Source organism: Gopherus flavomarginatus, chromosome 7 (genome assembly GCF_025201925.1).
Source record: "Gopherus flavomarginatus isolate rGopFla2 chromosome 7, rGopFla2.mat.asm, whole genome shotgun sequence".
NCBI classification, from domain to species: domain Eukaryota; kingdom Metazoa; phylum Chordata; order Testudines; family Testudinidae; genus Gopherus; species Gopherus flavomarginatus.
The window spans coordinates 64,497,824-64,522,107 of NC_066623.1; positions in this window are offsets into that span (position 1 = coordinate 64,497,824).

Consider the following 24,284-nt stretch of genomic DNA (forward strand, 5'->3'; position numbering starts at 1 on the left):
GGAGGGGGTACTGAGGACTCCAGCTATCCCACAGTCCCCAGCAGTGTCCGAAAAGTATTTGCATTCTTGGCTGAGCTCCCAATGCCTGTAGGTTCAAACACATTGTCCAGCGTGGTTCAGGGTATAGATCGTCAATTTACTCCCTCCCCCCACCACATGAAAGAAAAGGGAAAGAAATCCTTTCTTGACTTTTTTCAATGTCACCCTATGTCTACTGAATGCTGGTGGTAGACGCGATGCTGCAGCAGTGAAGAGCAGTATCCGCTCTTCTCCCCGCCCCGGTGGCAGACGGTACAATATGACTGCTATCCATCGTCACCATCAGCCCGTGCTTGATAACTACTGAATACCCCTGGCTGGCCTCAGGAGTGCCTGGGTAAAAATAGGAATGATTCGCGGTCATTCCCAATAGATGGGACAGAATGGCTGGTAACCGTCCTCATCATAGCAACTGTGGGCTGAGCTCCATCAGCCCCCTCCCTTTCCTGAGTAAAGAAAAGATTCTGTACTGCCTGGACTATCATAGCAGCGGCATGCTGGGCTCCTCTCCCCTGCACCGCTTAATGTCCTGCCTGGACTGTCATAGCACCGGGAGGCTCCCTTCCCCTCATTTTATCTCACTAACAAGTCACTGTTTGTTATTCCTGCATTCTTTATAACTTCATGACACAAATGGGGAGGACACTGCCACGGTAGCCCAGGAAGGTTGGGGGAGGAGGGAAGCAACAGGTGGGGTTGTTGCAAGGGCACCCCCCGTGAATGGCATGTAGCTCATCATTTCTGCGGGATCTGACACGAAGCGGCTGTGCTCTCTGATACACTGGTTCTCTAGTACACTTGCCCCAAATTCTAGGCAGGACTGACTCTATTTTTAGAAACCATAAAGGAGGGATTGACTCGGGAAGTCATTCCCAGTTTTGCTTTTGCGCCCCTGGCCGATCTCAGCCAGGGGCACCCATGATAGCAGCAGACAGCACAGAAGGACAGATAACCGTCATCTCATTGCCAAATTACACTGGCAGCAGACGGTACAGAACGACTGGTAACCATCTCTGCTATCATGCAAAAGCAAATGAATGCTGCTGTGTAGCACTGGAGTATCGCCTCTGTCCGTGGCATCCAGTACACATACGATGACTGTAAAAAAAAAAAAAAAAAAAAAAAAAAAAAAAGGCTGAACGGGCTCCATGGTTGCCGTACTATGGCATCTGCCAGGGCAATCCAGGGAAAAAGGGCGCAAAATGATTGTCTGCCGTTGCTTTCCCGGAGGAAGGAATGACTGACGACATTTACCCAGAACCACCCGCGACAATGATTTTTGCCCCATCAGCCACTGGGCTCTCAACCCAGAATTCTAAGGGGCGAGGGAGACTGTGGGAACTATGGGATAGCTACGGAATAGCTACCCACAGTGCAACGCTCCCGAAATCGACGCTAGCCTCGGACCATGGAAGCACACCGCCGAATTAATGTGCTTAGTGTGGCCGCATGCACTCAACTTTACACAATCTGTTTTATAAAACTGGTTTATGTAAAATCGGAATTATCCCGTAGTGCAGACATACCCTTAGAATCTAGGGATGGTTGCCTCACCAGGATCTATAGAGTCTGTGGTCCATCTATTTGACAGATTTTGGGGCTCAATTTTTTTCCCCCCAGCTATCCCTTAAATAAACTGTGAGGGTTTCTCAAGCAGGCCCATGTGTGGTAATTCAGTTAGCCATTGTGAATATAGAAGGGAGCCCCATTCATGGGCATTTAGCTGCGGTTAGACTATATGTACACTTACAGTGGAGTGCAGAGTACAGACACTGCACACCCAGCTAGTGCAGGTATAAATAGCAGTGTACACCACAAGAAATAGCTTAGGCAAGTAGAGTGTCCTGCATGCCTGAACCTCCTAGGGCAGGGGTAGCCAACCTATGTCACGCGTACCAAAGGCGGCATGCAAACTTATTTTCAGTGGCACTCACACTGCCCGGGTCCTGGCCTTCAGTCCGGGGGGCTCTGCTATGTGTATATATATATATATATATATAATAAAAAACTAGACTTATAGAAAGAGACCTTCTAAAAACATTAATGTATTACTGCCACGTGAAACTTTAAATTAGAGTGAATAATTGAAGACTTGGCACACCACTTCTGAAAGGTCGTCGATCCCTGGCCTAGGGTATATACCCTACACGCCCCTCTACTCACCCAAGCAGTGCATGCCATGTTTGTTTTTAGCAGTGTAGCTGTCCCACTGCCTCCCCCTGCAGTGAAAGGCTCCAGCAGCAGGGAATAAGTCCCCTCTACCAAAGCTGTTCCCTGCTGCCAGAGCTTTTCAGTGTTGCATGTAGCCACACACTGTATTGACCAGTATGGATGCAGCCTGCCTTTCTTTGCAACATGTAGCTACATGTGTATTGCTTGTGCTCTACATGCCACCATAAGTGTAGATATAGACTTAGTGCTATCAGAGGGCCAGATTATCTGGCTCTTATGCATGCACACATAGGCTGCACAGGAGTGTTTTCCTCTCCTATGTGAAGGACAGGCACCATTGCAGTCCCTATGTTCAGGGAGTGTACAGCCTATAAAGGCAGGGCCATGACCTCAGCCACTCCTCTGTGCACTGGCCTGTAGAGTAAGACCAGGTCTACACTACCAGCATAGTTTTGTATAGCTGTGTTGGTCTGGAGTGATGGAGAGAAAATCACACCCCAACATAGCTATGCTGGCAAAAAAAACCACTGTAGATGCAAATATGCCAACAGAAGAGTGCATCTGACTGGCATTGCTAGCATTGTTTGGGGAGGTGGTGTAGTTATGCTGGCAGAACTCTTTCTGTAGGCATATGCTGCATCCACATGTGTTGCCATAGCTATTCCCACGTAGGCTCTGTAGTGTAGACATGGCTTGGGATGAGTACATGAAGAGGGAATGAAGTGTGCTGCACTCTGGCAGGGAAGTAGGAGCAGGTGCTATAGGAGGTCTTTTGTATCCTTGTGTCTCCTTGTATCCTCGAAGCCAGCAATCTTCCCCAAGCTCCCCCTTCAGCAGTGCAGCTCTGCATCACTTTGAATGTGGAGCTGTGCCGTAACTCAGTCTGAATGACTTTAGGGAAGAAGGAGAGGGAGGATGTTAATTCCTGACGTGAGAATTTTTTAGGATTTTATTCTAGGGAATAAAATTTACTGATAGAGAAGTGTAAATAGTGTAAACATTTTGGACTAAATTTTCTGAATCTGCCTCCGCTAAGACAATATGTAGCATTTTCACCCACCTAATCCTATTCTAGATAAGTCGTCAATGTAGCTATTGCTCATCACTCATCCTCTGCCAGATCTTTGAAGAGAGTAATTGGAATGAACCTTGCTTCTCTGCTACCTTTCCCTTAGAGATTTAAAGCACTACTGGCTGCTTTAACTTCTTTTAATTATAAGTTGCATTCAACCACCAAGGGAACAGAAACATTGCCATGTGACTTATGTACGTAATCACACTTTACCAACACATCTCAGAATTGGAATACTGAGTGCTGGATGATCATAGCAAACTGTTTGCCTTCAATTAATAGATGGAAAAATTATATATGGCAAAAAAAATCCTTGAATTATTTGAAACAATGAATAAATAAGAGGAAGCCACAATTTGATTGTGAAATGTCAACAATCAGGAAATAAGGCTAAATTCATCAAGAACACTCATTTGCTATGAATGATTGACAACGCACTTTGTAGCTCATGTAGGCTGAGTGTATTACTCCCCTCTAGAATGTTCCCTAACATTTTGGAATTGTTCTGAGGTGATGTTCCAAAGTTATTACATTGCAGACAAACAGAGAAATGCCTTTGAAATGAGTGTGAGACCTCATATTGCTCAGCCAGCAGACTCCACTTTTCAAATAGTCTTGAGGGAATTGGGGTACACCTCCCATTGAATTTCAGTCATAGTTGGATGAAAAGAAGAAAAGTTTGAGATCCCATCAAGGAAAAGAAGTCTTTGGAAAATGACCAACCATTCCTTTTGAATTTGCACATGATAAGGAATTACAAGGTGTGATATGGTCAAAAGCCATCAGAACAATTTCAAACTAGAGCAGTAAGAGGGGACTTAATTGACTTCAGTGTATGATGTTTGGGACCAAACATTAAAAAGAGTAAATGCTTGAAAATGTTTAAGAAAATCTGTGCTGTACAAAATTGCCTTCTTTGGAGTATAGCTCATCTGTGTGTTTACATTAGGATTAAAATTTTGCATTTCTTTTGATCAATCATAGATGTTACAACAACTAGATCAGCAGTTTTGTCATCACAGAACTGCAGAGAAAATTCAAATACATACTTAGTCTAATTCTTGATGATATTTGAGCGTAAAAAGCCTTTTCAGAGAGAAATTTGATGCAATTAACCAGCTTCTGATTTGCCATGTAAACAAATAACAGATTTGTGCAATACAAATGAATGCTGACATAAAATATCCCTGCTAAACTTTATCTTCACTGAATGATAGAGGGCTAAACTGAACACTGATTAAAAAAATCATTTGGATGTGGTGCCTGTACAATAAATCTGTCAATAAGAATTTAACTTATCAAGTGTTTAAATCATTTAAAGAGAATGATTATGGAGATCTGGCAGTGGCAGTTCATTTACACCAGCTTGCTCACACTCATTCCTAGGCTGGTCTACACTCAGTGTTTGTACAAGTAGAACTATTTTGGTTAGGGGTATGACAATTTTTTAATGTTTTTAACACAACAATTTTAGTGGTACAACCCCCTACTATGGTTTATATTTTTTAATATACAGGAATAAACTATACTGCTAGAAGCACCTTTATATCATTATAACTGATCCAGAGTAGGAAGGTTGTACATTTTAACTATTCCCAATGTTAAGCTAAAGCGAACTAAGGACACTATTACTGAATGAAAGCATCCTCAAAGGCATTTAATGAACTTTAACTTCCCACCTTTAGTTAATTCATCTTAACATTCCTGAGTGTCCCCATGTAGCTAAGCCTAACAGAGCTGTATAAGAGATTTGCAATGAAAGTCACTCGCATGTCTTCTGGTTTCATTACAAAATTGAAACTCAGTCCAAGTTCATAACAAAAAGTCAGAATGTTTCAAGCTAACACAGACCAAATTATTTAAACCATGGTGAGACTCAGGGATTTTGACAGGGTTTCACTTGGAGATTTTGGGTTCACTCAGACTCAGATCCATGCCAAGAGGGTGCAAAATGATGTAAATGGAAACCAAAGACCACTATGCCCATGGATTCTGAGGAACTGATATGCCTGACTTGCCTACATTTATATATTCTAGTCTCAGAATTATTGAATATAAAATCTTTGTAGAAGGCCTTCTAGTAATTTTCAGCTTTCAGCCAAACTCTTTTGAAGTATTTTCACTCCAGGGGAGATTTCTATAAATATTTTAAAATCAAAATCCTGCCTTTTTAATCCAAAATGTGTGGGTGAAATCAATGCCTGGACAGAGGCCCAGTCTTGCAAGATGTTGAGCATCATGTAGGATCAATCCCAAGGGAAGTACTTGGTTAAGAACAACTAATCTGCTAGCTAAAAAGCACATGTCCCAAATCACAGGGATATCTGCCAGTCTTTCTCAATCAGCTCTGTGGAAAGCTTTGCTCATGGTTGCAGCAAAGTACAGAACCACAAATTGTGATTTCCACTTATCAGCATATTGCATAGGGTGGGATATAAAGGGATCGTGACACAAGGCACATCATTTGTCAAACACCAGCTCTTCGGACAGACAAAACAATGCAAAAAGAAACCCATTAGTTGCTGGGATATTCCCTTTTTAAAGTTATTTTTCATAAAGACTAAATGTGACACTGTGGTTTGAGAATGCTATTTCAAATTGCGAAGGCATTGCCTTGTTCATGGTGTGGGATAGTGAAAATTACATCCTCTGCTTTTTGGTAAGCATAACAATTTAAGTAATTTCATAATATTTCATGCAAAGGAAGTAAAAATTGGCTGTGTTTATATTGGAGCAAAAATAATACTGTGCCCTAGTGAAGGGAACAGAATGGAGGAAGGGATGTGAATTTTCCAGTGCACTGTTCCCTGCTTCTCTCAGATTTCAGGGGGAAATAATACTGGTTTGTACAAAGCTATATCTTCTCAACAAATTGTACAAATGTTGCTAATTAATTCATGTAGCCCCTCAGTGATAAGATCCCCATTTTGTAGTTAGGGTGTTGGAGATTGTGACAGAGAACTAGAACTATTTGTTAGAAAACTATCCATATGGGCCAGGGCTCAAATCATTCTGGAATGCTGGTCCAGCACTTTTTGGGAGGCGTTGGATCAGCATTGCTGTACTTCTGGTAACGAGCGATAGTAGTGGAAGTAGCAGGAGTGTGTTCTGGCACTTTTTGTTTTTTAAGGACTTGAGCACTGCACTCTGCAAAATGCATTGTCCTTAACTAGATGCTGCACAAGTTTCACAAGCAAACCTCTGCATAACATCCTACGCATTCACCTAGGGCGATTTTTCTATGTGCTATAACTAAGCAAATCAAAACCAATTTTCGTGAGATGGCTCATTATCATCTTCAAAGTGAGGGATATTTCCAGACCAAACTTCAAATTTCTGCCCCTAACTGGGTAGGGTGGGATAGGTGGAATTTGTATGTGGATTTTCCCCTACTCCCTAATCTCCTCCTCTCCTTAATCTCTGAGCAGAGGTGGTTTAACCATTTTTAACATTCTAGAAAACTTCACCTTCAAGCAGAAACCATGTCAGTCAAGGCTTCTTCAGTCTTAAGGTATGTCTACACTGCAAGTGATGGTGTGATTTGTTTGTTTTTTTTAAAGCATGAGTAGGCAAACCATTAGCAATTTAGGGATTGCAGTGTGCTCTCTCCCTCTCTCTCTCTCTCGTGTGTGTGTGTGTGTGTGTGTGTGTGTGTGTGTGTGTGTGTATGTATATAGACACACATGCAAACATATGATCTCTCTCTCTCTCTCTCTCTCTCTCAGCCCTTTCTATCTAAACAAAAAAGATTTTTATTCTGTACTGATTATTTACAGTCTCAACATAAGCCATACATGATGATGGTTGTTGTTTGTAGGAAAGCCTCTTGTAATAAAATTGTAATATTACATACCTCTGTCTCCATAATCTCCATTCTGCCAAGTTGGCAGCAAATTATGTAGATGTGAAGTCTTTATTGGTGGTGAAATTATGTCAACATTTGAATTACTTGAAATATTTCTGGCTTTTTGTAGTTCAAGTACAAGTGAGTGATCTAAATAGTTTTGGAATCTAAATAACAATTCTACTATGCAGCAATTCCAAGATTGGAAGGCAAGGACTGCCTCATGTGCAAGGTTTTATTTATTCCATTTTCCCTACAAAGGAGGGGGCGGAGGGCAATGATAAAATGATCAACCAAAATACCATAACGTTTTTCATTTTCAAGTTTTACTGGAATTTTTTTTTTTTTTTGAAAAAAGCATTTTTTCCCTACAAGAAAGCTTGAAAATTACTGAGATGCTCTAATAATATTTTTAAAGCCTCTTTAAACTTTTTATTTTGGCCTTTTGCTCTCACTGCAAGTAATTCACTTAGCTAGATAAACCTGTGATTGTTGTTCAATCTCTGACCTGCCAACGACTCAAATGCGATCTGTACTGCCTTGTCTCACAAGGGTATTGGGAGGATAAATACATTAAACATTTTGTGGCGCTCAGCTATCATTTTAGGATCATTGTTCCCCTTCAGGTTGCCTTTTTCTTAGGGTTTCAATCAGCTAACATTTTGAGATTTGTCTTTTAAGGAGCATAAGTCTCAGAATGGCATGCCTGATGACTGCAGATGCAGGTCACTTTGGTATGTTTACACTGCAATTAGAAGCCTGTGCCAGCTGATTCGGGCTTGCAGGGCTCGGGCTGTTTAACTGCAGTGTTAACTTCTGAGCTTGGGCTGGATGATGGGCTTCTCGGACCCTTCCGCCTTGCAAAGTCCTAGAGTCTGAGGTCCAGCCCGAGCCTGGAAGTCTACACTTTGGTTAAACAGCCCCAGGTGACTAATTACAGTGTAAACATGTGCTTTACCTACAAAAGAGATTGGCTGGCTTGCTGCAGAGGCTGAAACAGAAAACCTCTGCTCTGCAGATGCAACTGTAGGATTTTTCAGGGGAATAGACATAGGTGGTTTCCTAATGAACATGATTTTGCATGGTCATGTCCCATGGGGATGTAGCATCTACCATTGCAGAGCATGGCCATCTGTGGACTAAAAGCCGTGGCTAGACTAGAACTCTTAACTTAATTTGTCTCTTTTTAAGAAAGACCTTTTATTTCAGCTCAGAAATCCAACCCATTTTCGTAAATGTGGACTTTCATCTTTTCCAATATTTTGGATGGCGGTTGGGTTTAACTTCTAGGCTCATGATAGTAAAACTAAAAACTACTTAATTTTATTATTAAAGCAAAGTAAACCAAGCTCCAATACAAATAATGATTAGGCCCCAGTCCTGTAACCTGATCCATACTGTGCCCATTGAAGCCCTGTTGATTTCAGTAGGAATCTGCAAGATTAGAAATATAATATTTAGAAACGTAAACAGTTAGGCACCTGTTCTGCAAAGACTAACTAACGTGCATTGTGAGTAGTCTCATTAAAATCAATATGTAGAAGTTTAAGCACCTACATACGTCTTTGTTGATTTGGGACCATAAAATTCTATTGAAGCATATTTCTTCTAAACTCATCTCTCTCATCCTTTTTTCCTCACAACCCGCATCTATCTTTTTCCGACAGAGATATCAGATGTGTGCAGACTTTCTAGATCTGCATATTTGTCAGTTGTTTTTGCTGTCATGGATGTATCCATCCTATGTGTGATCTTCTGAGGAAACACACATACTTGTATTTATACTTTGTTTCTCTGCTATATAGAGAAAATGTGCCTTAGAATTACAGACAGGTAAGTAAATGTACAATGTAGTATTCCCCCCCACATCTAAAAGAGTCATGGTGATAAATAATATTTCATTTCATGTCATTATTTTTTTCCTTAACAAGCCACCAAATGTTTGCTTTAGCACCTGCTCATAGGGAGATGACATGACTTCCTCGAAGTCACCCAGCAGGTCTCAGGCAGAGCTGGGAATAGATCCCTGAGTCTCAGTCCAGTGCTCTATTCACTAGGGACCACTGCCTCCCCAGTCTAATGGCCTCTGGCTCAAGCTCTAAATAATTAAGGTTCTGATATCTTTATTCATGTTCAATAAGTAAGTAATAGAGTAATGTCATATGAATAAGAGAATCACGATCTGCCTTGGATTAGCATTTGTGAAATCATTGACTAACTTGGGAAAATTTACCTATTTCAATTCTGTTGAGCCACTAAACCTGATTTGGAATATTTTTTTATTTTTCTCTGTAGGATGGGCTGTATCAAAACACATAAGATTAAAAAAATACAAAACAGTCAACAGAAAACAACACTGAATTTTTTGGCACATATCATACACTTGATTCAATTGTAAAATCCATTGTGGTGTATTACAATGCAGTGAAATTGTTTTCCCCTCCCCTGTATATACCTGTATTTTCACATCTCCTTTCTCAATGTGGTATCTACTTTGAATTAATTTCAAGCTCCCATTGATCTGAGTTGGACAAGCTAAAGTGATGATAAAGCAGGCAGGCTAAACTTCCAGCATAAAAGACAAAATATGAAAAGTTGCTCATGCAGCAACATTAATCTCTCCTAATTCTTAGTGGCAAGCAGCAAACATAAAAATATGTAGTTTATTTTTCACATAAAATACAGACCTTCCCAAAATAAAAAATCAATTATACTTGCCACTCAAATCCCAAACCTTGTAAGATTATTTTTTTAAACAGCTACTTACATAACCATGGTCTGACATAAACATGAAAAGAATCTGCAAGTCTTCACTGGATCAATTAAAAAATGTTTCAGTGAGTGTGAAATAAAAGGTCAATCATTAACATTACATGTAAGATTCTGAGAGTAAATATTTGTTTCTCCTCTACTCTGCAGTGGAAGACTAAATTATACATACAAACAATGTGAAGCTCGCACTAACTTCTACTCCAAATTTCAGCAAGGATCATGTAGATGGATAGATGTGTCCTGTCTGCTTGCGAGTCCATCATATTTGATAAAAGTCTGAACTGAGCACAGATCTGAACACCCCAAAAGTCTGGTGGTTGTTTGATCATAAATGGCTGGATCCTGATCCACTTTCCAGGTCTGGTGTCTTCATGCACTGCGAGACACTCACTTTTTGAAAGCACTGAGTATTTTGCGGGTACTAAACCACACGAATCATACTGGATTTTTTTTTTTGCATCCATGCTGTGATTGCCTCTACACTTGTTACAAGCAAACCTGCTCCCCATTTGTTTATTCTTGGCATGCCCTGTTAGACCTAATTTTTAATTGATGTAGACTTTCCCACACACACACTTTGACACCCCCTTCCTTTAATTAAAAAAAAGAAAAAAACTAGTTTCCAGTTTTTCTCAGTTGGGTAAATGTAGTATGAAAAGTGACAAGTGTCAGAGGGGTAGCCGTGTTAGTCTGGATCTGTAAAAGCAGCAAAGAGTCCTGTGGCACCTTATAGACTAACAGACGTTTTGGAGCATGAGCTTTCGTGGGTGAATACCGACTTCGTCTGATGCATGTAGTGGAAATTTCCAGGGGCAGGTATATATATGCAATCAAGAAGCAGGCTAGAGATAACGAGGTTAGTTCAATCAGGGAGGATGAGGCCCTGATCTAGCAGCTGAGGTGTGAAAACCAAGGGAGGAGAAACTGGTTTTGTAGTTGGCAAGCCATTCACAGTCTTTGTTTAATCCTGAGCTGATGGTGTCAAATTTGCAGATGAACTGAAGCTCAGCAGTTTCTCTTTGAAGTCTGGTCCTGAAGTTTTTTTGCTGCAGGATGGCCACCTTAAAATCTGCTATTGTGTGGCCAGGGAGGTTGAAGTGTGAATGGCTTGCCAACTACAAAACCAGTTTCTCTTCCCTTGGTTTTCAAACTTCAGCTGCTAGAAGAGGGCCTCATCCTCCTCTGATTGAACTAACCTCGTTATCTTGAGCCTGCTTCTTGCTGGCATATATATACCTGCCCCTGGAAATTTCCACTGCATGCATCAGACGAAGTGGGTATTCACCCACGAAAGCTCATGTTCCAAAACGTCTGTTAGTCTATAAGGTGCCACAGGACTCTTTGCTGCTTTTATGAAAAGTGAGATACCTGTGTATACTGTTTTTAACCTTACTCTGCTTTTTTCCACTGGAAAAATAAAAATGGGAGAAAAGGTTGGGGAGGAGGGAGAAATGAAGCATAAAACTAAACAAAAGGACATTTTAAGTCAAAATGAAATTAAGTTCTTTTCAGAAATAAATTTCCCACAGAAAAGCTGCATGTTAGAGGTGTAAAAAAATTGTGAATGACATTTTCCCCATAAAAACTTTCTGCGGAAAAAAATTGGATTTCCCAATCTGCTCTGTTGCCCAGTAACTTTTTAATTTGAGAAGTAGTTTTTGGCTAGTCTGAAAATACCCACTAATTAGTCTATCAGTTAACTGTTCAAATACATCTGATGCAATTGTCTGTAATACATCAGTCAGTGGTGTATCCTGGCAGCTGGCCTCATGTAATGAAAATGTCTTTCCTGAGTGATTATTCTTTACATTGTTGAATAGATTTCTCTAGCAGTGCATGGTCCATGTCATACTTGTTATGCAACACATAGTAATGCCCTGGAACTTTTGGAAGAGTAGGACAAGCTACAGGTAGGGAAAGGGCATGTTGGGGTAGGGCAGAGTATTTGATGATGGCCAGAGGGGCCAGTAGGGATTGTTCTATCCAGCACAACTTAGATCAGCCATACAGCTGCTTTAACTTTGTTCCAGGATGGGGTTCAATAGTCAGGCCGGCCATGGTTTGGAGAAGGCATAAAGGCAGCCTCCCTTAGTTCAGCTGTACAAATGTGAGCTCAATGTGGCTGAGATGTGTACATTATTATCTATAAAATTTAGATGCTCAGATACTGTGATGATGCAGGCTGTAAATAGCTGCATAGAGAGCTCTAAAAGGTGAATCTCTCTAAAGGTCTGTATCTGTTTAGAAACATCATTCTCACAAAATGGGCAAAGTGCTACATGAAAGTTGGAGCTTTGCTTACAAAAATAAAAGGCAAAGTAGCCCAAACAAAGTTGTAATAACCTTAGTCCCAGATTTGGACCTTAGCGTCCAAAATATGGGGGTTAGCATGAAAACCTCCAAGCTTAGTTACCAGCTTGGACCTGGTACCTGCTGCCACCACCCAAAAAATTAGAGTGTTTTGGGGCACTCTGGTCCCTCTGAAAAACCTTCCCTGGGGACCCCAAGACCCAAATCCCTTGAGTCTCACAACAAAGGGAAATAATCCTTTTTCCCTTCCCCCCTCCAGGTGCTCCTGGAGAGATACACAGACACCAGCTCTGTGAATCCAAACAGAGTGAATCTCCCTCTCTGTTCCCAATCCTGGAAACAAAAAGTACTTTCCTATTCCCCCAGAGGGAATGCAACATCAGGCTAGCAATCCAACACACAGATCTCCCCGATTCCTTCCTCCCACCAATTCCCTGGTGAGTACAGACTCAATTTCCCTGAAGTAAAGAAAAACTCCAACAGGTCTTAAAAGAAAGCTTTATATAAAAAGAAAGAAAAATAAGTACAAATGTTCTCTCTGTATTAGATGATACAACACAGGGTCAATTGCTTAAAAGAATATTGAATAAACAGCCTTATTCCAAAAGAATACAAATCAAAGCACTCCAGCACTTATATTCATGCAAATACCAAAGAAAAGAAACCATATAACTTACTATCTGATCTCTTTGTCCTTACACTTAGAAACAGAAGACTAGAAAGTAGAACTACTTCTCCAAAGCTCAGAGAAAGCAGGCAGCCAGAAAACAAAGACCTTAGACACTCAAATCCCTCCACCCAAAGTTGAAAAAATCCGGTTTCCTGATTGGTCCTCTGGTCAGGTGCTTCAGGTGAAAGAGACATTAACCCTTAGCTATCTGTTTATGACACGCCCCCCAAATTGCAGACAGTGGGGAAGCTCACTGGCGGCGATTTCCTTCTAGAACTTGAAAATAAACAGATTAATATAACACATGCACCTTTACATATACTACTAAGTATATAACTAACAGACTTCTACATTTTAAGAAAACTTTTTAACTACTGAATTCTGGGAAACTCTCACGGGAGAGTGCATCAGCTACTTTGTTAGAAGCTCCTGTGATGTGTTGAATTTCAAAATCAAAATTTTGGAGAGCTAAACTTCAACGAAGAAGTTTATTGTTGTTCCCCTTGGCAGTATGAAGCCACTTTAGTGCAGCATGGTCAGTTTGTAGTTGGAACCGCCGTCCCCAAACATATGGGCGTAGCTTTTCCAGGGCGTACAAAATGGCATAGCATTTCTTTTCACTGACTGACCAGTGACTTTTCCTCTCAGACAGTTTCTTGCTGAGAAACACGACAGGATGGAAGTTGTGATCTGTTGCTTCCTGCATGAGCACTGCTCCTATACCACGCTCAGATGCATCTGTGGTTACTAGGAATGGCTTGTCAAAATCCGGGGCCCTGAGCACAGGGTCCGACATGAGCGTTGCCTTAAGTTGGGTAAAGGCCTTTTGACACTCATCAGTCCACTTAACTGCATTTGGCTGGGTCTTTTTGGTCAGGTCGGTCAGTGGGGCAGCGATTTGGCTGTAGTGGGGTACAAATCGCCTGTAGTATCCGGCCAAGCCTAAGAAGGATTGGACCTGCTTCTTGGACCGTGGGACAGGCCACTTTTGGATAGCATCCACCTTGGCCTGTAGGGGGTTTATGGTTCCTCGACCCACCTGGTGCCCCAGGTAAGTCACTCTGTTTTGGCCTATTTGACACTTTTTGGCCTTAACAGTTAGTCCTGCCTGCCTGATGCGCTCAAAGACCTTTTCCAGGTGTAGTAGGTGTTCGGGCCAGGAGTCTGAAAAAATGGCCACATCATCGAGGTAGGCAACTGCAAATTCTCCCAGTCCAGCTAGTAGACCATCTACCAGCCTCTGGAAGGTGGCGGGTGCATTTCGAAGGCCGAAAGGAAGGACATTGAATTCATACACCCCCGCATGGGTGACGAATGCTGACCTCTCCTTGGCAGGTTCATCTAGCGGTACTTGCCAGTACCCCTTGGTTAAGTCTATTGTAGAGATGAACTGGGCATGTCCCAACTTTTCCAATAGCTTATCGGTACGTGGCATTGGATAGTTGTCCGGACGAGTTACAGCATTTAGCTTACGGTAGTCCACGCAAAAGCGTATTTCCCCATCTGGTTTGGGTACCAGAACCACTGGAGATGCCCATGCACTGGTAGATGAGCGGATTATACCCATTTGTAGCATGTTCTGGATCTCCCTCTCTATAGCGGCTTGGGCATGAGGAGACACTTGGTAGGGTGGGGTTCTGATTGGGTGAGCATTACCTGTATCAATGGAGTGGTATGCCCGTTCAGTCCGTCCTGGGGTGGCTGAGAACAATGGGGCGAAGCTAGTGCACAGCTCCTTGATTTGTTGCCGCTGCAGACGTTCCAGGGTGGTTGAGAGGTTCACCTCTTCCACGCCACCGTCTTTTTTCCCGTCATAGTAGACACCGTCAGGCCACTCAGCATCCTCTCCCTGGACTGTAAACTGACAAACCTGTAAGTCTCTGGAATAGAAAGGCTTGAGAGAATTAACATGGTACACTTTAGGCTTTAGTGAGGAATTGGGAAATGCTATGAGGTAGTTTACAGCTCCCAGGCGCTCTTGGACCGTGAATGGCCCTTCCCATGATGCTTCCATCTTATGGGCCTGTTGCGCCTTCAAGACCATAACCTGGTCTCCTACCTTGAAGGACCGATCTCTGGCATGTCTGTCATACCAGGCCTTTTGCGCTTCTTGAGCATCCTTTAGGTTCTCTCTAGCAAGGGCTAAAGAGTGTCGGAGGGTGCTTTGTAGGTTGCTTACAAAATCCAGAATGTTAGTTCCTGGAGAAGGCGTAAACCCCTCCCATTGCTGCTTCACCAACTGTAATGGCCCCTTAACCTCGTGACCATACACAAGTTCAAATGGTGAAAACCCTAAACTGGGATGTGGTACAGCCCTGTAGGCAAACAGCAACTGCTGCAACACTAGGTCCCAATTATTGGAGAATTCGTTGATGAATTTTTGTATCATGGCCCCCAAAGTTCCATTGAACCTTTCCACCAGGCCATTGGTTTGATGGTGGTACGGGGTGGCAACCAAGTGATTCACCCCATGAGTTTCCCACAGTTTTTTCCATGGTCCCTGCCAGGAAATTAGACCCTGAATCTGTAAGGATGTCAGAGGGCCAACCTACTCTGGCAAAGATGTCTGTTAGGGCCAGGCACACAGTGTTAGCCCTGGTGTTGCCTAGAGCGACTGCTTCTGGCCATCGGGTAGCAAAGTCCACTAAAGTCAGTACGTACTGCTTTCCTCTGGGCGTCTTTTTTGGGAAAGGGCCCAGAATATCCACAGCTACTCGCTGAAATGGGACCTCAATTATGGGGAGTGGCTGGAGAGGGGCCTTGACCTGGTCTTGAGGCTTACCCACTCTTTGGCATACCTCACAAGACCGGACATACTTGGCAACGTCCTTGCCCATCCCCTCCCAGTGGAAGGACTTCCCCAACCGGTCCTTGGTTCGGTTCACCCCAGCATGGCCACTGGGATGATCATGGGCTAAGCTTAAGAGCTTCCCCCGGTACTTAGTTGGAACCACCAACTGTTTTTGCGGCTGCCATTCTTCCCGGTGTCCACCAGAAAGAATTTCCTTGTATAAAAGTCCTTGGTCTATAACAAACCGGGATCGATTAGAAGAGCTGAGAGGCGGTGGGGTGCTCCGTGCCGCCGCCCAAGCTTTCTGAAGGCTGTCATCCGCTTCCTGCTCAGTCTGGAACTGTTCCCTTGAGTCTGGGGTCACCAGTTCTTCCTCAGACTGTGGACTTGGGCTTGGTCCCTCTGGAAGCGATGTAGGTGATGGGGTTGTTTCCGTTGCTGGTGAACCGCTCTCCGCTGGTGCACCTGAGGGTATTTCAGGCTCTGGCTGAGCCTTTTGGGTATGGCTGTCTGTTGCTTCTGCCAGTTTTGGCTCGCTGGCGCCCTCTGGCGTTGAGTTTGAAGATGTAGTTGCACTTGCTGGTGCTGGTTGCTGTTCCAGTTCCGGGCCTGGGACTGGAGGTGCTGTGGCTGTTTCAGTGGTTGGCATGGAATCCGGGTCCACTACCTCTGTCTGGGTCTCTGGTAACACAGACGGGGCCTCTGTGGACGGCTCAGGAACAGGAATGGGTCTGGAAGCTTGCCTGGTTTGGCTACGTGTAACCATTCCCACTCTCTTGGCCCGCCTCACCTGGTTGGCCAAGTCTTCCCCCAGTAGCATGGGGATAGGATAATTGTCATAGACTGCAAAAGTCCACATTCCTGACCAGCCTTTGTACTGGACAGGCAGTTGAGCTGTAGGCAAGTCTACAGCTTGTGACATGAAGGGGTAAATTGTAACTTTGGCCTTTGGGTTGATGAATTTGGGGTCAACGAAGGATTAGTGGATAGCTGACACTTGTGCCCCCGTGTCTCTCCACGCAGTAACCTTCTTTCCGCCCACTCTTAAATTTTCCCTTCGCTCCAAGGGTATTTGAGAGGCATCCGGGCCTGGGGATCTTTGGTGTGATGGTGGTGTAATGAATTGCACTCGCATGGTGTTCTTGGGACACTTGGCCTTGATATGTCCCAGTTCATTACACTTAAAACATCTTCCATCTGATGGGTCACTGGGCCGAGGTGAGTTACTGGAGACTGGTGAGGTTGAAGGGTAGGGTATCTGTGGCTTTACTTGGGTGGTATGTGGGGTCTTTGGCTGTCCTCGGTTGTAGGGTTTATGGTCTGTGTGCCCCCTGGGGTAATCGTTCCCCTTGACAGTAGCTTTCTTGCTTTCTGCCAGTTCCATCCATTTGGCTCCAATCTCCCCCGCCTCAGCGATATTCTTGGGGTTTTCATCTTGTATGTACCGCGTGATGTTTTCAGGAACACCATCCAAGAACTGCTCCATTTGTATGAGGAGGTTCAGTTCTTCCAAGGTTTGAATGTTGTTTCCTGTTAGCCAGGCCTCATAGTTTTTTGCAATGTAGTAGGCGTGTTTGGGAAATGACACCTCTGGTTTCCACTTTTGGGTTCTGAAGCGCCGACGGGCATGATCTGGGGTTATCCCCATCCTGTATCTGGTCTTGGTTAGAAAAAGTTTATAGTCATTCATTTGGTGCTTAGGCATTTCAGCTGCCACCTCTGCTAAAGGTCCACTGAGCTGTGACCTCAATTCTACCATGTACTGGTCTTCGGGGATGCTGTACCCAAGACAGGCTCTTTCAAAGTTTTCCAAGAAGGCCTCGGTGTCATCACCTGCCTTGTAGGTGGGAAATTTCCTGTGCTGTGGAGCAATATTTGGCGCCGGGTTGTTAGGGTTGGCTGGCACAGGCAGCCCAGCTTTTGCCATCTCCAGTTCATGTTTTCTCTGTTTTTCCTTCTCTTCATTCTCTTTTTGGTGTTTTTCCATGTCTCGGCGGTGGGCCGCCTCCTCTTCTTCTTGCTTCCTTCTGTGGGCCAACTCATCTTCTGCTTGTTTCCTTCGGTAGGCCACCTCTTCTTCTTCTAGTTTTCTTTTGTGTGCTGCCTCTTTGGCTGCCTCTTTGGCTGCCTGTTCTCTTTGGTAGGCTGCCTCTTTGATCTGTTCTTCTCTTTCTTTCATCTCCATCTGTCGCCTGTGTTCAGCTTCTTTGATTTGTTCTTCGGCGTCAATTTTTGCCTTAGAAGTCATGGTTCCTGTTTTCTTGTGTTGGGGTGCCCTCCGGTGTTTATCTTCTGAACTGCAGGTTCTCTGTTGCCTCCTGAAGTCTGCCTAGCAACAGTGCTTTTTTCCCTTTCTCTCTCTAGCTAATGTTCAATGAAGGGAAACCAGAAAAACCACTTTATTTGCATGCATATAAGTGCCGGTACTTGCCTCCTAATGGGAGGGCTATTGCATGACAAAAGACCCTTAACATGCAAGCCACAAACTGCGAGAGAGAGCAGAAAAAAAATTCTCTCTGGTTCCCTTTTAAAACCAACTGTTTCTCTCTGCTAAAAAGCCCTTAGCAGAGAAAAGAAAAATATAATATTCCTACTGGCTTCTGGATTCTAGTCCCACCAGCTGCACACCATGTAATAACCTTAGTCCCAGATTTGGACCTTAGCGTCCAAAATATGGGGGTTAGCATGAAAACCTCCAAGCTTAGTTACCAGCTTGGACCTGGTACCTGCTGCCACCACCCAAAAAATTAGAGTGTTTTGGGGCACTCTGGTCCCTCTGAAAAACCTTCCCTGGGGACCCCAAGACCCAAATCCCTTGAGTCTCACAACAAAGGGAAATAATCCTTTTTCCCTTCCCCCCTCCAGGTGCTCCTGGAGAGATACACAGACACCAGCTCTGTGAATCCAAACAGAGTGAATCTCCCTCTCTGTTCCCAATCCTGGAAACAAAAAGTACTTTCCTATTCCCCCAGAGGGAATGCAACATCAGGCTAGCAATCCAACACACAGATCTCCCCGATTCCTTCCTCCCACCAATTCCCTGGTGAGTACAGACTCAATTTCCCTGAAGTAAAGAAAAACTCCAACAGGTCTTAAAAGAAAGCTTTATATAAAAAGAAAGAAAAATAAGTACAAATGTTCTCTCTGTATTAGATGATACAACACAGGGTCAATTGCTTAAAAGAATATTGAATAAACAGCCTTATTCCAAAAGAATACAAATCAAAGCACTCCAGCACTTATATTCATGCAAATACCAAAGAAAAGAAACCATGTAACTTACTATCTGATCTCTTTGTCCTTACACTTAGAAACAGAAGACTAGAAAGTAGAACTACTTCTCCAAAGCTCAGAGAAAGCAGGCAGCCAGAAAACAAAGACCTTAGACACTCAAATCCCTCCACCCAAAGTTGAAAAAATCCGGTTTCCTGATTGGTCCTCTGGTCAGGTGCTTCAGGTGAAAGAGACATTAACCCTTAGCTATCTGTTTATGACAAAAGTACACCCAAGAACTGCTTTCCCTTTCTTGAATCTTTGTTTGATAGCTCACTTACAGTCTAAAGATTGACTAAACTCTGTGATAACCGTGAGCTACAACCTCAGCAACGAGAAAATTGGATGATGGTCTCTGCCTGTAGATGCATGTTTGCATTTTGTTTTAAAGCAAACTCCTTCCTCAAGCTGACAGTAAACCTACTAATTAATTCTTGCTATTATTGACAGTAGACCTATAGGAATTGGCAACTCTATTAATAGCAAGCAGAATGAAGAAAGGAATCCATGTTTGCTCACCGTTGGGGAGAGGGGGAAGCATCTTGAGAAAAAATTAATCTTGACAGAGCTATACTTGAGTTTAAGCAGGAATTAGTTCTTCCAATGTTTAATATCAGGGAATAATGATGTGGCTAGTTTGTGATATTGGTCATGCATTATTAAACACAAAAGTCAGTGTCCCTGGAAAAACTTGAAAATGAATAATACATTCAGCTGAACATTATCAGCATAGGATTGGGAATAAAATTCATGAGTCTTAGAGGTGACTTGCAGAAGAAGAGAAATTGGGCATGTGCCCTTTTGGTTCTGTGTGATTTATAAAGGCCACATATGTGTGTGGTGTTTTTTAATAAAGGCTTTTTTTCCTCTCAAACTTTTATATTAGAATTTCAGATCTTGTTAAGTCTAGAAAACTTTGTTAACTGGAGAACAAATATCACAAGAGTTTAGACCAGACTTGACATTATCAATAGTTCTAGATAAAAGCCAAGCACATTTTGGAAGAAACCAAAACATCAAAGGCCCCTTTTTAATGCATAACAGGCTGAGGGGGGAGGGAGGGAGAAATTAACATACTTTCTAAAGGATCCCATGTGGTTTTACCTTTTAAGTTGACAAAAGAATGCAGCTACAAATAAATTAATAAATGGCCTTGAATCACTCTCAGTACTGGAGGTCAAAATATAATGTGGAAACGTAGGACTTGCTGTTCTGAATCCAGTGACTTGTCTTTTACAGTATCAGCTTCTTCAGAGGAAGAGATTCTCTAATAGCCAGCTCTGGATACCTGCTCAGTGACAGTTTCCTCCTAATCCTGAATAGTTATAACTTGCTTATGCTTCGAAGTTTGAGGGTTTATATCCTCTCCAAAACTCAATTATTATAAATCTGAATATTCTTATCTGTATAAATATCTAGTTCTGTAATCACTACTAGACTGTAGGACCATCTGAAGTAGGTAATTGAAGAAATACTGTGAGAAGTCAAAATATTCTTATAAACTAATCCTGAAAAAAGAAATCTTGCCATTCCCATGTAAAAATAAACAGCAGTTTGAAATATCAAACCTGATGTGATGTATGGATGATTATTAGGCCAAGGTAGGCTGTGCCTCCTCATGCCAATCTGAAATTTGAACAAGGAAAATAAATCAGATGAAGTTCCACAGATGAAGGCTGTCGAGATGTTTTTCATTGTTGTTGCTGGCATATGGTGACAGGTGGAGAGCTGAGTATCTATAAGGGTAATCATTACAGAGTGAGAAGCTCCTTTTCTTTTCTGAGGGGTTTATGCAAAGATTTACTATGCTTTTGAGTTGCATGTGCATATATCTCATAATTTCTGCTTTGAATCTGATGGTTTTAATTAGAGCTGGCTGAAATTCAGAATTTATGTCCTGTGGGAAATTGACATTTTGAATTGTTCTTTTGTCCTGGATAGGAATGAAGAGTTGAAATTTTTCATGGGAATTTTTGTTTCACAGGTAATTTAATTTTGGAAATATCAAAATGACCTTAACTAAATCTTTTATTTCAATAAGGTCAAATCGCTTATTTTGACTCTATCATTTTAACCATATAAGATATAATATTCAATGTTTTGACTGTGTAATATAAATTATAATATAAAAGTAAAAATGATGAAGTTGAAACAAATTGCTTTGACCTCATCAAAATAAAATGTTTTGATGTTCTTTTGTCTCAAATGAAAATGTGTTGATTTTAATTGACATGAAGCTTTTTGATTTTGTTGAATCAGGATTTTCTTATGGCCAAACTATTCTGTTGGGATTTTTTTGCCCAGTTCCAGTTCAAATGCATCCAAAAACTGAAAGCAAAAAATGAAATTCAAATGACTAAGTTAATCACATCTAAAATCTGTGGTGGCGACATTAAATTTCATAGGATTTTGATGCAAAGCTGAATCACCTTAGGTTCATTCAAATCTGTGTTTGGATTCAAAACTGAGCCCAAGTTCATTCCAAAGTTTAAGAATATTTCAATTAATCTGATCAAGGCACCGACTGTGGACCTCTGCTCTGCCAATTGAACTGAAGGAGTAACTCCATTTACTGGTGTTGGTAGTAGTAGGCTCTTAACCTTTTATGTGGGCCTACCACTAGAGAAGGCTGGATAGCAGACACTCAATCTGCATTTAATCCTACAGTTTCAATAATTCAGAATGCATTTTTGCCACAATGGAGTCCCATTTCCAAACAGTGAGGCTCCATTCTGGTACAAAAGTCCACTTTTATGGAACCAATTGCAGGATCAGGTCCATATTTATAATTCAACTCCAAAACCTGACAAGTTTGTGATTTTTTTTGTTTGTTTGTTTGGGGGGTGTTATAGTCAACACTTCAAAAGCAATAGAAATAATGAAAATACTATGCTAGCAAACTGTATTTATTTGAGTAAGACATAAAATTTTTACTAAAGAATATTTTATTGCTGATTTTAAAAAAAATACAAACCAACCCCCTAGATTATTATTTAAAATGACATTCCTGATGAAAGATGCATGCAGCAAACTGCACTATGAAAACATCCCCTCGGATCCAGCAGATTTTGATTTTATAATTTTTCAGATGATAAAATGAGAAGATGCCTTCAGCTGAAAAAATGGGATTTTTGCATTATTCTCAGAACTCTAAAAATTCTCTTCTAGACAGATCAATATGCTCAATATTGAGGCACGTAGGTAGGATCTGCCATTCAGCTTCTAAAATCTTCTGCCAGTTAAACTGCTCCCCGGACTGAAGAACAGGCTTTTGCTGTCGTCATTATGAAAAAGTCAGCTTTTATCCACAGCTATTTCACAGTGGTAATGAAGATGCTTCATATTCTCTGTACTAATAATTGGCAATAACTGGGATATCTCAATATCCAATTACCACACAGTGATCTTTTTTTTTTAATAGTACCCATTGTATGGGGAAGTAAAGCATGCAGTAAACCTATGACATGAAGCTGGATTGTGCTCTTAAGCAGAAAAATCGTGGTGTGTGTGGGTCTCTGGGACAGCAAATCTCTGTAGTGATTCCCCCCAGGAAGTTCCTCCACAATCATCCTCTCTGGAGGCAGGGTTTCCTCTCCCCGCCCTAGAACAAGCCACCCTCAAACCTACAGCATATCCAGGAGTCTGTGCAGATCTCATCCTGAGTCACCTGTTGGAGGCCCTATGTCTCTGGTTTTGGATGACACTCCTCCAGACCCTAGAAGTAATTCTCCACTAGAGCGGCATTCTTAGGGACTCCCTCTGTTCATGACTGGAGGGTTAGAAACGCAATTAAATCAGGCATAATTTTCTCTTCTGTGAAATATTTATGGGACCAGAAATATGAGGGGCCAGCCCACTGATGCCTAGAACATCCCTTGAAATTTTGGAATTTTTTGAATGCACGTTTCAAAAGTGATTACATTAGATACAGACGAACAGAGAAATGTCATCAAGTTGAATGTAGGGACTCACTTTGCTTGGCCAATTATGTTATGGCAGGAGTCACCAGAGGGCATTGTTAAACACTATTCCACCTCTTTCTCACAGAATGTGAGCGCTGTTCAGTCTTTGAAGAAATGCTGTATTGCTTTGAAGTGCAGTTTCTTTTGGAGAATTCTGTGATGAGCAGCAAGCAACTTTGTTCTGTTCTTAATCTTTCTAACTAGTGTCAGTTCTTGAGATAGTTGCTCCCTGGCAACTGAGTATTGATGTTTTGACTGAGATTCCTGAAAGATGGATTTGCCTATGTGCTGTTTGTAACTTACCTCTGTTCAAGACCTGGGGTATACAATATAAACTAAAAAAAGTTACACTAAGAATAGCTGTGAATCCCCCATCAGTGATTTCTGTTCTAATGGGGAGGCCCTGACATCTGCCACTCCTAGGTAGTGTGGATCATACTTAAATGAAATAACATTGAGTTTTTTCTCCTTAGTGAAGTGATGTAGATGTGGCATTTTCACTATGTACTTACTATTTCATTTATAATTATTAGAGATGGTTGAAAAAAGGTAACCCTCTTTTTTTTTTAAAACATTGACATTTTCCATGATGAAATTTTGTCAATTTCTAGACTTTTACAATTTTTACCATCTCTATGAGCTGTTTAAAAGTGAACAATCTTCAATTTTTCATCAGAACTTAAAAGAAAAAGGGTAAATATTTCAACCAGCTCAAGCAATCATTGAACTTTGTATACTCAGAAAATATGACAATTTACTTTTTTTAAAGGGTATTTAAATTCCAATAGGAGTTGAGGACAGCCTGTGTTCCTGTTGTGGAGTTAATGTTCCCATGGAATCTGGAACAGTCTGATAGGCTTATTTAGAAGCTAAATTCTGTCCTCAAATGTGTCCACAATTCCCGTTCCCTTCTGTGGGAGTGGCATGCATAGATGAGTGTGGAATTTGACCTATAAGGTCATAAGTAGAATTGCAGTCTGCATATTACTGTACTGAAAAATAGTGATGTAAAATGTACTGTATCTATTTTTATCTATCTCTTTACAATTTACCGACATAGCCCTCATCATCTTAGTATGTGAGCTCAATAGAGATCTGCTTCTGACCTGACTGAAGTCAATGGCAAAGCTCCCGCTATTCCATGGTGAAGGATGATAGAATAGAAGCTGGTTCTAATGTGTCTGCTCTGCTTCCTGTCCCAAACAGTTTCGTGTTTTGCTCTGATGATGATGAAGTGCAACATTCCTCCTTGAAATGTGCAGGGAACGAAATGAACAACCAAACCAGCAAGGGCTAACATGAAACAGCCTGTTGTGGGGTGGCACAGGCAAGCAGGAATCTTTTCTCTCAACAGTCATAACTGAATTTATCACATCAGT